Genomic DNA, 17,214 nt, shown 5'->3' on the forward strand with positions numbered 1-17,214 from the left:
TTAAACCAAACTTGCTGGACATTTGACTCAGACTCATGTGAGTGCACCGCTGATCCTTGTACAGCGCTTTCCTATATGTCAGGGCAAAATTTGTATGTATGTATGTATGTTGTATATATATTTATAAATGTATGTACCGTATTTTTTGCCATATAGGACGCACTTTTTCTTCCCCAAAACTTAGGGGGAAAAGTTAGTGCGTCCTATACGACAAATGTGTTAAAAAAAATAATTAAAATATTATACTCACCCGATACCCGATCCTGCGTGTGTTTCTGGCTGCTGGGTGTCTCTCTTCTCTCCGATCAGAAGGGGAATAATCTTTCAGAAACTTTTTTTCTAGATTTTCCTCCTTTAAAATTGGGTGCGTCTTATATTCTGGAGCGTCTTATACGGCGAAAAATACGGTATGTGATTACTAGGAAATGCATGGAGACATTTCAACCAAACTTGTTATGTTCAACCATCACTCGGAAATGCATCAAGATATTTAAACCAAACTTGTTAGACATATGACTCCGACTCATGTGAGTGCACCACTGATCTTTGTACAGCGCTGTGGTATATGTCAGAGGTAAGTTTGCACGTGTAAGTGTGTATGTATGTATGTGTATATGTATTGCTCAGTAACAGTATACATTTTGCTTATATTTTTACATATTTCATTTTGGACTCGTTTACAAATTTCTGGTCTGTAGTAATGCCTTAGAGAAAACTTAAGGCAATTGGCCGAGTGCAATCAAAAGCAAAAAAAATGAAACAACACAGTAGACAAGAAAATCCCGAGGACTGGAATAGAAGACTTGACACGCTGCGTGAGAGAGCTACTACATCTAGAGCTTCAGAGACAGTACAACAGCATGAGGCCCAACTACAGGATAACAGAGATAGAGCTTCAGAGACAGTACAACAGCATGAGGCCCGGCTAAAGGGTAAAAGATAGAGCTACTACATCTAGAGCTTCAGAGACAGTACAACAGTGTGAGACCCGAGTACACGAAATGAGAGAAAGAGCCAGACGATCATGGACTACACAACATTTTAGCTTAGCATTGGAAGGATTCCCTTATGATCCACGTAAAGACTACTCACAGCATGTCAAGCCAAGAAGTTGAAGTCTGAGTTTCCTGGTATTTGCTGCAAAAAAAGGAAAGTCAAACTCTGCCAACTGGAAACACCACCACTTCAAAGAACTTTGTAATTACACTTTAGCAAATACCTCAAACAGGCAAAGCATTTTCTTAATATTATCAGAAAATACAACTCATGTTTCCAAATGACATCATTCGGTGCCACATCAGTTGTTCAGCAGCCTGGAATATTGAAAACAAACTGATATAAACTGACCAGAGGTGCACCTACATCTCAGTAACAAAATTTCAGATTGTTTTAAAGCTACAAAGGATGTTTCATGAGCACAATGTTCTTTTTAAAATATTTAAAACAGCATTGGAACATATGCCTTAAATTTAGGTTATTTAATTTATTGTATTTATTTGTATATTGTACTTATACTTTTAAAACCTTTAAAAAAAAACATTTTTTTTTATTTAACATTATAGCTTTCTTTGATTCCTTTTCCTGTATAATATAAGATTTCAAATAATAAATAATAATATAATAGATAAATATCCAGGCAATGCCGGATAATCAGCTAGTCCATAGATCTCCCCAGCCCGTATTTGCGGGGTGGGCTGCCCACCTTTCGTGATTATTCCACCGGGCACATTTTCAGCAGCTCTGAACGGACACCAGAGAGGCTGCTCTGTTCGCTCTGTTCTCCGCTCATAAGAGCTGATAGCTGATTTGAGCCCGATGGAGTGAGAAGAGCACAGCACAGCTATGAGGAGATCGGGACACAAGCTGTCCCTCCCCATCTCATACCTGTGCCGAGTCTTTTGAAAAAAAATGGGAAGGTGTAGGAAACTGAAAATGTGTGTGGAAGTTTTATCACAATGGCATCATTAAAACATAAAAAAACTCTGCCCATCAAAACGAAATTGGAGTTTAGATACTGGTAGGGTAGGTCATGGGTAATGGCAGCATGTTTTGATGGGCAGACTTTTTGATGCCATGGAGATGAAAGTTTAAGGGGTGTTAGCCCCAATGAGTTGTTAGGCTGCAGAATCTGACAAGCAGACTTTACACACCCAGCTACCACACAGCAGGTGGATAAATTTCACAGAAAGTTTTTGTTTTTAGCAGTGATGAGGAGGGCACTGGCTGCCCTACCCCCATCTGCAATCACATGCATGATGCTCTTTGTGTTACCTAGGTATAGCGCTAGGAGGTGACATCTGAAGGTAGGCTGAATTCACACTGGCAGTAAGGTTCCATTTGCTGCGTTTACCCCTCACTTTCCTCTCGCCAGGAACCACTGCTGCATGAAAAACTGCTAGGCCTGAAAGGCCCAGCACTTACCGCCTGTTACCAATCCCAGGTGCCCAGCAGTTTTCACCAGTTACCAATCCCAGGTGCCCACCAGTTATCACCGGTTACCAATCCCAGGTGCCCAGCAGTTATCACCGGTTACCAATCCCAGGAGCCCAGCAGTTATCACCGGTTACCAATCCCAGGTGCCCAGCAGTTATCACTGTTTACCAATCCTAGATGCCCAGCACTTGCTGCCTGTTACCAATCCCAGGTGCCTAGCAGTTATCACCAGTTACCAATCCCAGGTGCCTAGCAGTTGCGAAGTAGTCACTCAGGAGGGGCATTTTGTTTACTGCTAATGAGAACTAAGCCTAATTTGTTAAGCCACATTGATCACAATATTACACTACTACGAGGGATTACACTATTAAAACATGGAACTCGAGGGAGTTGGATTAAAATACACAGCACTGGACTGTTGGGGCATAATACAAAAAAAAATGGAAAAACTGTACATTTTAACAAGCTAGTCATTAGAAAGTTCGGACAAAGTATGGGGGTAGATAGAACACTGACACAATAGCAGGGGTTACTGGATACATATGGCATAAATAACTAGGATTTCCAAATTTGCCGTGTCTAGCCCTGCCTACTTTTTTTACCACCCAACTGAAAAAAAATTCTGGGGGAACACTGTAGTATATATATATATATATATATATATATATATATATATAAATTAGCTGATCCTAGTATGGCTTTTTTTAGTAATAAATGCAGTTCTCTATTTTTCCCTTTGCTGGATTTTACTTTGCTCCTTTTGAAAACCTTCATGGCTAGATTTTTGCAACCAATGAAAGTATAAAAATGTCCTTGAGGAAGCATGGTGTCTGAGAGAAAATCTTTTGGTCAGTCATAAGGCCAATAAGATGGGAGAATGTCAGTGGTCTGAGGGAAGAATACATCAGTAAAAGCTTAATATGGAGTAGGTAATTTTTCCAAGCATTCCAAGCCATATTTGTCTTCACAAACTCTACCCTAGGCCCAGATTTATAATCAATCACTGGGTTGTGCCTATATAACCATTGCAATGCCTCTGGAGTAGTGGATGTATTGGTTTCCCCACCTGCAAGAAAGATTCATCAATAGCTGATACACATAATGGTTTATGTAAGTTAACATTTAGGATTCCCAGAGAGCCAGACATAAATATATTCATAAAGCTGCCAGCAGCTCCATTATCATTTGGCAATGCTTAACTAAAGAATCCCAGAAACTTTCAACAGGTAAAAAATGTAATCAGATTTTAGAGGAAACACCTGTTTGCAAAGATGGGTCCTTCTGGGGCCATCTAGACATTGAAGTTTGCTGATTTGTTCCAAGGGCAGGATCACATGAAATGACCAGGCTGTTTGCAATACAGTTCCTCAACCTCCCTGTGGCTGACTGTATTAGTTCTTTGGCCAGAGAGGGAGGTGGACTAGAGAGGTAGTAGGAGGTCTGGAGGGTGGAGCAGGTGTAGAGACTTTCTATGATGAATTCCACGTACAGCACATTGATGTGATGTGTATGCGGGGATGAAGTGAAAGATACAGCAAAACAATGTGCACAACTAAATGAATAGAGGTAAACTGGGGATGCTGCAAGTTGGCAGAGGACAGTCAATTAATTACTTTATTTCCATACCTGCTGCATGCCAATCCACCAGAGGCAATACACAGGAGTTGGTATCTTGTGATGGAGCAGATAACTGTCTCCTAACATTATTTAGGGCTAATAGGCAAGCTATTGTTGAACAAAAGGCACTGAAAGTTGAAATGCAAGGGAGAAGTGTAACAGTGCTAAGATTTTAAAAGTAGAAACAGCTGGAAACACAACACTGCAGCACAGACACATGCACTCGATAAACTCAAAAGTGTTGGATATTAGTGTAAAAGTGTAAGATATTGCAGATATTATAGCACTGCAAGAAAGTAAAAAATTATTCACTTTAAGACTGTTACAAAGGACAAGGAGGCACTCTTTGCTTCTGGATGAAAAGGAGGGGATTCTTCACTGTGTTCTGTGAAAATGTGGAATAGGCTCCCTCAGGAAGTAGTTTTAGCAGGTTATATTGATTGCTTTAAGAAAAAGCTGGATGCTTTTCTAGAAGTACAGAATACAACTGGGTAATAAAGTTTTAAAGTAAAGGTAACAAAGACTGTTGATCCAAGGAATCCGATTGCCTCATGGAATCAGGGAGGATTTTTTTTCTCCTGTTGGAGCAAATTGATGGATCTATGTCTTCTCTCAACCTTACATACTATGTAACTATGTAAAGCACAGATGTGGGCAGGTATTATTCCTTCTTTTTCGTAATAAACTTTTTTGTGATACAAAAGAAACCTATTTATTATCTAATGTTTGTTAACTGGTATGTTCCCATTTCCCCCTCCTGGTTGCTATAAATTTTGAAGTCCTTAATAAGTCTGTCCCAGCCTCCCTATGCTTTTTAGGTAGTTTTTAGTTTACCCGTCCATTCAAACAAACAAAAGTATTGGAACATATGGTGCTGCCATCTGTGACATTGGGGAGATTTTACCTAACTTCATGTTCATGTGATAGCCCAGCATGAATGCAAGGAACTTTCCCCATTTTACTGAAATGAAGTGTTGTCTTTCGTTGGACAATACGGAGGAAAGAAGAAAAAGACAGGCTTTTGCTGGTTTAATATTTGTATGTTATTAAAACGTTTGTGTAAATATTTTTGGGTAAAACAGGACAATAGTAATGAAATGATGCATCAAAAGTGTATTACTTCAAAGTTACATATTACATTACATATGAACTTTATGAGTATATAGGGATAGCAGATCAATAATAAAACAAACGTGAACAAGTGTTAATCAAAGATATACTAAATCAGAGTGTATCAAAGAGTTGTACTTAGGAAATCTAAGTGTCTCCGAAAGTGTCCAGATGTGTTTTGCCAAATCAATGGCTTCCTCAGGGGATCAAGAGACTTGAGTAGATATAAACTATAAAGAAAGGCATGGAATATAATCATATCCTAGTGCATAGAAAATATATATTGATATAGTAATACATCAAGATGGATGACTCATTATCATACATATTCAAAAACAGTTGTATGTACAGATAAATGGATAGATATTCAAACAATAAAAAGCATATAAAAACCAGAAACATAGCCATTCTTATTCATGTATACCTCTAATACTTTGTGATGATTGATTTTCCCAGTTAGTAGATCAGCATATATAAATTAGAGAGTTAGGTAGCATATCATAAAGGTATAAAAGGACTTACTGAAAATAAAGGGGGTGAGTCAAAGTCATAATGTGAGAAAAAGGAATCGCTGTAATGACGTGAAAGATACCAAAGGAGATATGGTGCTGGATCATAGGATTGCAAAAAAGGATATAGATGAAAATCTATAGGAAAAAATAATAGGTATTATGCATATTGTATTTTAGGTGATATTTTGAAAAAATAGATTAAGATGAGTGAAGGTAATGAGTGTGGGGGAAAACACTTACAATTTAGTGGCGATAAAGTCCTATTGGGTGTTACAGTCGTTCTTAAAATAGGAAAGCATATGACTATAATAGACCATACAAATTAAAAAATGAGGAAATGATAAGGTTACAATGGTAATATGAGGTAACGATGTAAAAGATGTCTACTTACGTATCAACAGACCATTGAGAGACAGATTAAGGATGTATCCAGAGAAAATAAAAATAAAAAATAAAAAAGTTGTTTGGATTTATTGGATGTGTATAAGGGATTGGGAGTTTATAGGTGTGTTATAAAGGGAGTGAAGTATTCTTACTTGCTATATGCTTCTATATCTGTCGAAGAGATAGACTTTATGGATAGTGTGGGATGACCAGTCCTATAGGTATGTTAACTAGAGACAAGCTAAAAATGTGAGTACTAATATATCAAATACTATAAAATAATTAAATGTTGATAGTGACTAAGGATAGTATTCTTTGCACTTACTGATCACAGAGTGGCAACTATGTCAGGAGAGGGTAAGCAAAAAAAAAAAAGGAAGGAGTATGTATTAGAAATGACCATTAGAATTTTCAAAAGATACTTATTTGTAGTTTTAGTTGTAATATAGGTCACTAGTAGTATATTAGAGGGCTTACCTGTTCATAGATAGTGTAGTATAGAAAGTGAACAAAATCCTATCTGCAGCCAGCCACCGAAGGACTGGGCTTGCTGATATCTGGGTTTTCAATAGGAATCTGTGTTGGCTAATTGGGAGTTGGTGCAGCTGCGAGTGGATATATTGAAGCATCTAGGGGCAGGAAGGCAAGGTTTCTTCCGCCCTTCTCTATGTAAAAAGAAAGTATCAGAATGCACATGCATCATGCAAGCGTATAACTAATATGATAGAAGTGTATCTGAGCCTAGGAACACACAAGTGCATCGGTAAATTCAAGGGTGGAAGACTATAGTTGCTGCCACCTTTCACTCTGTGATAAGATCACAGCTGGCTGTACATGCGGCAGCGTGTGCTGCCAGCAACTTTAATGGGGTTTGAACTAAAAGGAATTACAGGGATGATTTGAAACCCAGCCATGGGACATTTTTTTATAAAGTGATAGTATGGAGGTATAACTGATATACGTAGGAGATGGATTGAGGAAAGGTGGTAATGTAAGGATTATAATTCTACTAGAAATAACCATATAGGCGGTAAATGGAAAAACTATATTTGTACAATATGAACATATAAAAGAAGATACATAATACAATGTGGATGTACCAGAAGTATTGGATACCAAAATCCATATACATATCGAAAATAAGGACAAAGATAATAAAACATCTGAAAGGGGTATATCTGATATTGGTACAGTATAGGCATATAAAAGGGTATACATAACCCAATGTAGATATAACGTGGATAATGTATTCCAAAATCCACATACATAACATAAACAAAGACGAAAGTGTGTTATAACTTATATAAAGGTTGTTCCTGATATGAAGTAGTGAATGTGAATGTGAAGGATACTAGTTATCAATGGGTGTTAGTTGAATATTACAATGGTAGTGTGGAAATCTTGGAAGATGAAATTTTTAGTATAAGGCAGTCTGGGAGTCTAATCATTCTTAATGATTACAGAAAGGGTTTGTAGGAGACCTTTTCTTTGAGACCAGGAGGGGTGGATGCATTAGTAAGTAGATCCATTTGGTTTCCTTTTGCAATAATAAGCGGTCTATATCTATTCCTCCGGCATTTGGAGGTACTTGTTCAAGTGCCATAAAACTAATACGTTTGCTAATAAAGTTGTGTTTCGTGCCAATAATATGGCTAATGGGTGTTATGATTTTGCCAGTGTTGATTGTGTAAACATGTTTATAAATCCTTTTGCAAAATGCTCTTTTTGTCTTTCCTATATAGAATGATCCGCATACGCAGATCATTAAGTAAATGATATCTGGGAATGAACAGTCTACATAGTGTTTGGGTTGGAATTTGACATTATTCGAAAGTACGTTGATTGGGTTGGTTAAAATCAATAGGCATTGATTGCATTTACCGCACTCATAGATTCCTGCCCTATTGTCTTCCGTAGTTTTTGGTTGCATGCCTTCCAAATGACTAGAGACTAAAAGGTCTTTTAAAGACTGAGCCTTTCTATATGTGATACTAGGACTGTCACTCAGAAACTTTGCTGTGTTAGGGTCGTTTTTTAGGATATGCCAGTATTTGTTCAGAAAGGCTGTCATATCTCTATGCCGTTTATTAAAAATAGTAATTAGACATACCAGTTAAAATTCTTCAAAAGGTTTCTGTTGATCAAGTAAGGTCACCCGATCTGTCTTCTTGGCCTTTTGATAAGGTTTGCTCAGAATACATTTGGTATAACCTCTTACCATCAATCTAGTTTTTAATGCCTTTGCTTCTTTTTTGAAGTCAAATTCGTCAGTACAGTTTCGCCTAAGACTAATGTACTCGCTATAGGGAATACTGTTTTTCATGGGTGCTGGATGCACGCTTGAAGCGTGTAAAATGGTATTACCAGCTGTGCTTTTTCTGTATAGGATAGTCTTAATTTTCCCTTCATGGGTAGTCCTGATGTATGTATCCAGGAATGGGATTTGATAATAGTCATATTTGATGGTAAACTTAAGGTTGTATGTGTTGTCTTGCAACTTGGAAAAGAATTTTAAAAATAATGGAATGGAGCCTATCCAAATGATAACAATGTCATCAATATACCTTTTCCATGTGAGTATATGGCGACAAAAGTATTGTAAGACCGAATTGGATAGCAGGTTGGTTTCCCAATCGCCAAGATATACATTCGCATAGGATGGTGCACATCTGGTGCCCATAGCCACCCCTTGCGCTTGTAAGTAACATTTGTCTTTTAAGATGAAAATATTCTGAGTAAGTATATATTCCAGTAGAGAGGTAATGAAGTTATTGAGCTCCATATTGTGGGGATAGGTCACATTGAGTTGTTTTTGAACAATTTCAATTCCCCTTTTTTGGGGAATGCTGGAATATAAAGCTTCCACATTAATGGTAAAAAGTAATGATGTGGAAGGAGTGCATAGTTTTGATGTGAATTTCAAGAGTTCCAAAGTGTCCTTCAAATATGAAGGTAGTTGGATAACTAGCGGTCTTAGATAGGTATCCACTAGTTCGCACGCATTAGATGTAGAAGAGCCTATACCAGAGATAATAGGTCTCCCAGTAGGATTTCTTATGTCTTTATGCACTTTTGGAAGCGCATAGAAGGTTGGAGTTATAGGGTTCTTTATATCCAGGTATGTTTTTTTCTGATATATACCTCCTAAGTTGAAGGCTTTGTTGATTAAAATGTAGAATTCATAATAAAATGAAGAACATTGCTTGAGATTAACTTGTACCATTCTTTATTGTTAAGAATTTTGAAACAAATTTCTTCATAATGCTCTTTGCTCAAAATGACTATATTACCGCCATTGTCGGCAGGTGTGAATATTATATTCTTGTTTCATTTAAGATTCCTGAGAGCTCATTGATACTCTGGTTTCAAATTGGAAAATTAGGTATCGTGTTTAGAGATGAAATTTCTCAAAAACTCGATTCGGCCGGTTCAACGAATTTTCCGAAAAGATTAGATTCGATACCAATTTATTTGCGGTAAATCGTGTTAAAAAACGTCTATTTCCGGCCTGCAGAGAGCCTTGATAGTGGTGTAGAACACTGTGCCTTGCAGTAACACACATAGGGAGTCTGCTGTGGTACTGAAATAACACTGTGAGTCAGTATGACATGCAGATGACAGGCGTCGCTATTGGAATCACTGCACATTTCGTCATGAAAAAGCACACTCCTTTTACACCCCTGTCAGCTGATTCCACAAAGATGCCTACGGAACCTGTTCTTTTAAGCGCCTATACAAGTAGAGCCCCCCCGACAGAGAGGAGAGGGTGTCAGCACTAAGCTTGTGTTGACGTCACTGATTATTTTGCCCTTCCTCTGATCCATCGAAACAATAACCCACAAAAAAATGATCCTGTCTGTGGAGCATCTGCTTTAACCCAGTCAGCATTTGCTCAATAATCCATCAGTATTGCTAATGCCAAAAAAAAACAGGAATGGATCCAAAACAGAGATGACACGTGAATGGAATATTTGCATGTATCCTGTGTTTTGTACCCACTCCTGCTTTTGGCTATCAAATCATAAGCCAATTCTGATGGGACCATACAGGCCTTACAGCTGCTACACAGACAGGATCCATTGTGTGTCTCTTTTTTCCTTCCTTCTGACAAATCAGAAGAAGGGTCAAATTAATAGTGATGTCATCCGGGCCAAAAAGGCAAAATAGTGGCCCAGTCATGGAGTGGGGAGGGTGGGAGAACAGCTTGAGAAGTCCACAGAGTGGCCTAATGGCAGAGTTTGGAGGTGGGGGCAGCATCAGGAGGCCACAGAATGGCACAATGAAAGTGTGGAGGTGGCAGCAGCATCAGGAGGCCACAGAGTGGCACAATGACAGAGTCTCGGAGTTGGCGTCAGCAGCAGCATCAGGCGGAGAACACAGAGTGGCACAATAACAGAGTCTGGAGTTTGCGACAGCATCAGGAGGCTACAGAGTAGCAGAATGACAGAGTCTGGAAGTGGCGGCAGCATCAGGAGGATACCACAGAGTGGCAAGGTGACATAGTGTGGAGATGGCAGCAGCAGCAGCATCAGGAGGATACCACAGAGTGGCAAGGTGACATAGTGTGGAGATAGCAGCTGCAGCAGCATCAGAAGGATACCACAGAGTGGCAAGGTGACATAGTGTGGAGATGGCAGCAGCAGCAGCATCAGAAGGATACCACAGAGTGGCAAGGTGACATAGTGTGGAGATGGCAGCAGCAGCATCAGGAGGCCACAAAGTGACCCGGTCACAGAGTGGGGCAGTGGGTAGCAACACCAGTACCCACTGACGAAGGTGGGTGAAAGAAGAAGCACTTGGCATCTGTCATCAGGCGGGGACTTGACTCCAAGGGGCTCTCGCTTCTGGCTACAAGCGCCCAGCTCACGCCGGGGTCGACCCGTTCTGAGGACAGTGACAGGTGGGGAGTTTGACTGGAGCGGTACACCTGTTAAACGGTAACACAGGTGTCCTAAGGCAAGCTAGCATCAGGAGGCTACAGAGTGGCACAATGACAGATAACTGGCTTGTGGCGGCCAAGCGTTCATAGCGACATCGCTTTTTGATCCTATGATGTTGGCTCTTACTATCATTGTGAAGCAGAATTCACCTAGCATTGGATTGTTCACCCACGAATAGGGAACGTGAGTTGGGTTCATTCAGCTTCTGCGCAGTTGGAGGAGTGCACGCATACTGTTGTCTCTTGGTAAGGTGCCAAGGACCAGAGAGTGGCACAATGACAGAGTCTGGAGTTGGCGGCAACAGCAGCATCAGGGGGAGGCCACAGAGTGGCACAATGACAGAGTGTGGAGGTGGCAGCAGAATCAGGAGGCCACAGGGTGGCACAATGACAGAGTCTGGAGTTGGCGACTGCATCAGGAGGCTACAGAGTGGCACAATTACAGAGTCTGGAGGTGGCGGAAGCATTAGTAGGCCACAGAGTGGCAATAGGACATAGTATGGAGGTGGCGGAAGCATCAGGAGGACACAGAGTTGCACAATGACATAGTCTGGAGGTGGCGGCAGGATCAGGAGGACACAGAGTGGCACAAGGACATGGTGTGGAGGTGGCGGCAGCATCAGTAGGCCACAGAGTGGCACAATGACAGAGTCTGGAGGTGGTGGCAGCATCAGTAGGCCACAGAGTGGCACAATGACAGAGTCTGGAGGTGGCGGCAGCATCAGTAGGCCACAGAGTGGCAAAAGGACATAGTGTGGAGGTGGCGGCAGCATCAGGAGGCCACAGAGTGGCACAAAGACATAGTGTGGAGGTGGCGGCAGCAGCAGCATCAGGCGGAGACACCAGAGTGGCACAATGACAGAGTCTGGATATTTTTATTGTAAAAACAGAATAAAATACAACATTTCACAACATTTACAACACTCCGCACACAAACACTTCTAGAACAAAATCATAGTCCCACCATTATTGGCTGTAATAAAGAAACAATAAATAATCAGAATTTTTCCTGGAGCAGAATTAAGAGATTCACATTTTTCCACAATTCATCATTTTCCCTGCATTTCCTGATCTCTAATGATTTGATCCATCTGAGCTCAGACATAGTGAAATCTATCACCTTCCCAGGAACAAACAATTCATTGCACATGGCCACCCTGGTCCTTGCATGCCAGTGATAATATTTCACCACAGATATTATGATATAGATTGTTTCCCCATTAGCTTAAAGCTGACGTCATAACCCTGATTATCTGGGAGGTTAATGACGGCCAGAATATCAGCTGGTACAAAGCCCATCTGGTGACACAACAATTCCCGCACCACATAACGCCTATTGGGTAATTCATCCCTGGGACCTTTAATCCTAAATCTCACCACATTTCTCCTCTTAAACGCTTGCCCCAGGTAGACAGTGCTAGCAAACACTGAAGGAGCCCTGCGGCTCTAAGCGTTTTGAAGAAGTACCGGCCCAGAACCACTACTGGACCCATTAGATGTTTGTGGCTGATTTACTAGAGGGGGGAAATCATTTGTCATATCCGGCACCATCTCCTCATTGCCATGATTATCTGAGCTAGTACATTCAGATTCTTGCGAAATGCATTGCACTTTCCCATCAAACAAATTACCCCCAGCATTACCTCCCCCAGCATTATTAGTAATGGAAGACTCCTGACTCCCCCCACCATGGATCTCTACATTCTCAAGTGAGTCCATTATCTGGACTGCACTGCTGTCCATTGCACCCAGCTGAGCAGAATTGCCCCTAAATACCTCGGCAGATGTACTTGGTGCAAAATGAAAGCTCTCACTGCTGCCCCCTGCTGGCTGTGGTGATAGTGCAGAGTCTCTCTTCTGCTGCTGAAACTCCCTGGTTACATTGCTATCCTCAGACATGTCTATTCGCTGGTAAGAAAATATTGGCTGCTGCAACACAGATTTTCTTACCAATGGCATACTGGTGGGTTCCTCAGTCCCTTGGAAACGATCTTTATTTGTATAAGTCTCTCCTATGGGTCCCAGTTGTTCCTGGACTGAGTCGATCTTCCCAACCCCCGAAGCGAGTTCCATAGCCAGTGATTTCAGCTTGCTGTCATACAGAACCTCCTTGGAGGGATTTGCAGCCTTTAATTTATAAATTCCCTCTAGCTTGCTTTGGATTGTTCTCTTTGCTTTCCTCAGGCTTTCAATTTCTTTTACAAGGGCTGAAATGTTCTGTGCTAGGCTCAGCCCAGGCTGGCAGGCTGTTACTTTCTGCTCAGTCACCTCTGCCAGGTGTTTAAACATTGCTGGGTCCTCAGATAGACTGGAAGCCATGTCATACGCTGCCCCCTTCCCACTCACAGGTGATGGACGAATATGCGGTGATTTGTAGGTCGCTGACCGCATCTCAGACTGAAACTTTGTACTGCTGGTTGTATTTGCAGAAATCTGGGAGGATTTGTAAGCTGATGGAGCCCCCAAAGCCACATTTGTTGGCTTTTTAGTACTTTCAGCACTGTTTTTACTTTGCTGGACTCTCAGGCGGGCTGAGCGCACCTGGTTGGTGGGAATGAAACTTGTTGCTGCAAATTCTTCTTTATTGTCTTTTGTTCCAAGGAAATCTTCCTTGGCATCTGCGAAATGGCTGCACTGTGCTAGACCGGTGCTGCCCCGCCATCACCTCTCTGTGGGGTAGACTGACTCCGAGACTGAACCACCTGTGGGGTGGGCAAAGCTTTCTGTGCTGCCCCAACACTGCTCTGACCTGACTGCTCCATTGCTGGGCTTCCCTGGATACAACTTCCCATCTGCTGTACAGGTTTATCCTGGCGTCAGCAGCAGCATCAGGCGGAGACCACAGAGTGGCACAATGACAGAGTCTGGAGATGGCGACAGCATCAGGAGGCCACAGAGTGGCACAATTACAGGGTCTGGAGGTGGCAGCAGCATCAGTAAGGCACAGAGTGGCACAATTACAAAGTCTGGAGGTGGCAGCAGCATCAGTAGGCCACAGACTGGCACAATGACACAGTTTGGAGGTGGAGGCAGCATTAGTAGGCAACAGAGTGGCACAATGACAGAGTATGGAGGTGGCGGCAGCATCAGTAGGGCACAGAGTGGCACAATGACAGAGTCTAGGGGTGGCGGCAGCATCAGTGAGCCACAGAGTGGCACAATTACAGAGTTTGGAGGTGGCGGCAGCATCAGTAGGTCACAGAGTGGCACAATGATAGAGTCTGGAGGTGGTGGCAGCATCAGGAGGCCACAGAGTGGCACACTGACAGAGCCTGGAGGTAGCGGCAGCATCAGGAGGCCACAGAGTGGCACAAGGACATAGTGTGGAGGTGGCGTCAGCAGCAGCCTCAGGCGGAGACCACAGAGTGGCACAATGACAGAGTCTGGAGATGGCGACAGCATCAGGAGGCCACAGAGTGGCACAACTACAGGGTCTGGAGGTGGCAACAGCATCATTAAGGCACAGAGCGGCACAATTACAAAGTCTGGAGGTGGCAGCAGCATCAGTAGGCCACAGACTGGCACAATGACAGAGTTTGGAGCTGGCGGCAGCATTAGTAGGCAACAGAGTGGCACAATAACAGAGTATGGAGGTGGCGGCAGCATCAGTAGGGCACAGAGTGGCACAATGACAGAGACTGGAGGAGGCGGCAGCATCAGTAGGCCACAGAGCAGAACAAGGACATAGTGTTTAGGTGACGTCAGCAGCAGCACCAGGCGGAGAGCACAGAGTGGCACAATACCAGAGTCTGGAGTAGGCAACAGCATCAATAGGGCACAGAGTGGCACAATGACAGAGTCTGGAGGTGGCGGCAACATCAGTAGGAAACAGAGTGGCACAAGGACATAGTGTGGAGGTGGCGGCAGCATCATGAGGCCACAGAGTGGCACAATGACAGAGTCTGGAGGTGGCGGCAGCATAAGTACGCCACAGAGTGCCACAATTACAGAGTCTGGAGGTGGCAGCAGCATCAGGAGGACACAGAGTGGCACAAGGACATAGTGTGGAGACGGCGGTAGCATCAGTAGGCCACAGAGTGGCACAATGACAGAGTCTGGAGGTGGGTGACATAGTGTGGAGATGGCAGCAGCATCAGGAGACCAAAGAGCGGCAAGGTGACATAGTGTGGAGATGGCAGCAGCAGCATCAGGAGACCACAGGGCAACAAGATGACATAGCGTGGAGATGGCAGCAGCAGCATCAGGAGACCACAGATCAGCAAGGTGACATAGTGTGGAGATGGCAGCAGCAGCATAAAGAGAATAAGTGACTCGGTGATAGACTGGGGTGTTGGGTGATGCAGCGGTTGCTGGGGCAGGCTGGACCACCACATCGGAGCCACGGTTCTCTCAGGCCACTTTATGGTGACGCTGCATATGTTGACGCAGGGCCATGGTGCCAACATTGGCACCCTGGCCACGCTTCACCTTCTGCCCACAATTTTTACATATGGCCATCCTCAGCCTACCTCCTCCGGCGGCTTAACAAAAAACTGCCACACCGCCAAATAGGTGATTTTCCCCCCAACACTTCGCACTGATTGACTGCTACTGCCGTTGCCTCCGTGATCCCCTGCACCACTACTTCCCGGGCAGGTAGGCTGCTGCGAAGCAGGTGGTCGACACCAGGCACGTTTGGCTCCCGACCTCCCACTGCTGCCACCCTGCTGACTACCAGCCATGCTACCACTTTGCTGGCTCAGCCACTGCCTCACGGGCAAGCTGCCACCCTCTTCTCCTGATGATGATGAAGCCCCTTCTTCACCCGGCTCCTAAGTGCGATCGGCTTCATCATCATCGAGTAGTGTATGTATATCACGTCAAATATACACGTGCGTGTATATTTTTCTGGATATATAAATTGATGGAATGTCAGAGCTAAATAAAGGCTATTTGGATCCCCAAATATTCTTTCCCTGCTCTTGTAAATCACTTTTCTAGCACTGTCCTTAGCACCCTCTGACATCTCTCCCTGCACTAAGATGCTGTGAAATGATTCCTCCCTATTAGAGATGAGCGAATTTTTCAAAAATTCGATTCAGCCAGTTCGACGAATTTTCTGAAAAGATTTGCTTCGATCCGAATTTATTTGCGGTGAATCACGTTAATAAACATCTATTTCCGGCCTGCAGAGAGCCCTGATAGTGGTGTAGAACACTATGCCTTGCAGTACACGCATAGGGAGTCTGCTGTGGTAGTGAAATAATACTGTCAGTATGACATGCAGATGACAGGTGTCGCTATTAGAATCACTGCACACTTCACTTATTTTGGGAAGTCTCAAGTATAAACTCAGCTTTACAGGTCCATGTTAGGGTCAAGAAGAAGCGCACTCCTTTTACACCCCTGTCAGCTGATTCCACAAAGATGTCTACAGAACCTGTTCTATTAAGCGCTTCTACAAGTAGAGCCCCCCTGACAGAGTGGAGAGGGTGTCAGCACTAAGTTTTTGTTGACGTCACTGATTATTTTGCCCTTCCTCTGATCCATCAGAACAATAACCCACAAAAAACGGATCCTGTCTGTGGAGCATATGCCTTCACTCGGTCAGCATTTGCTCAATAATTCATCAGTATTGCTAATGCCAAAAAAAAACAGGAGTGGATCCAAAACAGAGATGACATGTGAATGGAATATTTGCATGTCTTCTGTGTTTTGTACCCACTCCTGCTTTTGGATTCCAAATAATAAGCCAATTCTGATGGGACCATACAGGCCTTACAGCTGCTACACAGACAGGATCCATTGTGCGTCTCGTTTATTCTTCCTTCTGACAGATCAGAAAAAGGGTCAAATAAAAAGTGATATCATCTAGGCCAAAAAGGCAAAATTGTGGCCTTGTCATGGAATGGGGAGGGTGGGAGAACAGCTTGAGAAGTCCACAGAGTGGCACAGTGACAGAGTCTGGAGTTGGCGACAGCATCAGGAGGCTACAGAGTAGCACAATGAGAGATTGTGGAGGTGGCAGCAGCAGCAACATCAGTCAGAGGCCACAGAGTGGCACAATGACAGAGTCTAGAGGTGGAGGCAGCATGAGTAGGCCACAGAGTGGCACAATTACAGAGTCTGGAGGTGGCGGCAGCATCAGGAGGCCACAGAGTGGCACAGTGACAGAGTGTGGAGTTGGTGTCAGCAACAGCATCAGGCGGAGACCACAGAGTGGCACAATGACAGAGTCAGGAGTTGGCAGCAGCATCAGGAGGCCACAGAGTGGCACAA

Source organism: Pyxicephalus adspersus, chromosome Z (genome assembly GCF_032062135.1).
Source record: "Pyxicephalus adspersus chromosome Z, UCB_Pads_2.0, whole genome shotgun sequence".
Taxonomy (NCBI): domain Eukaryota; kingdom Metazoa; phylum Chordata; class Amphibia; order Anura; family Pyxicephalidae; genus Pyxicephalus; species Pyxicephalus adspersus.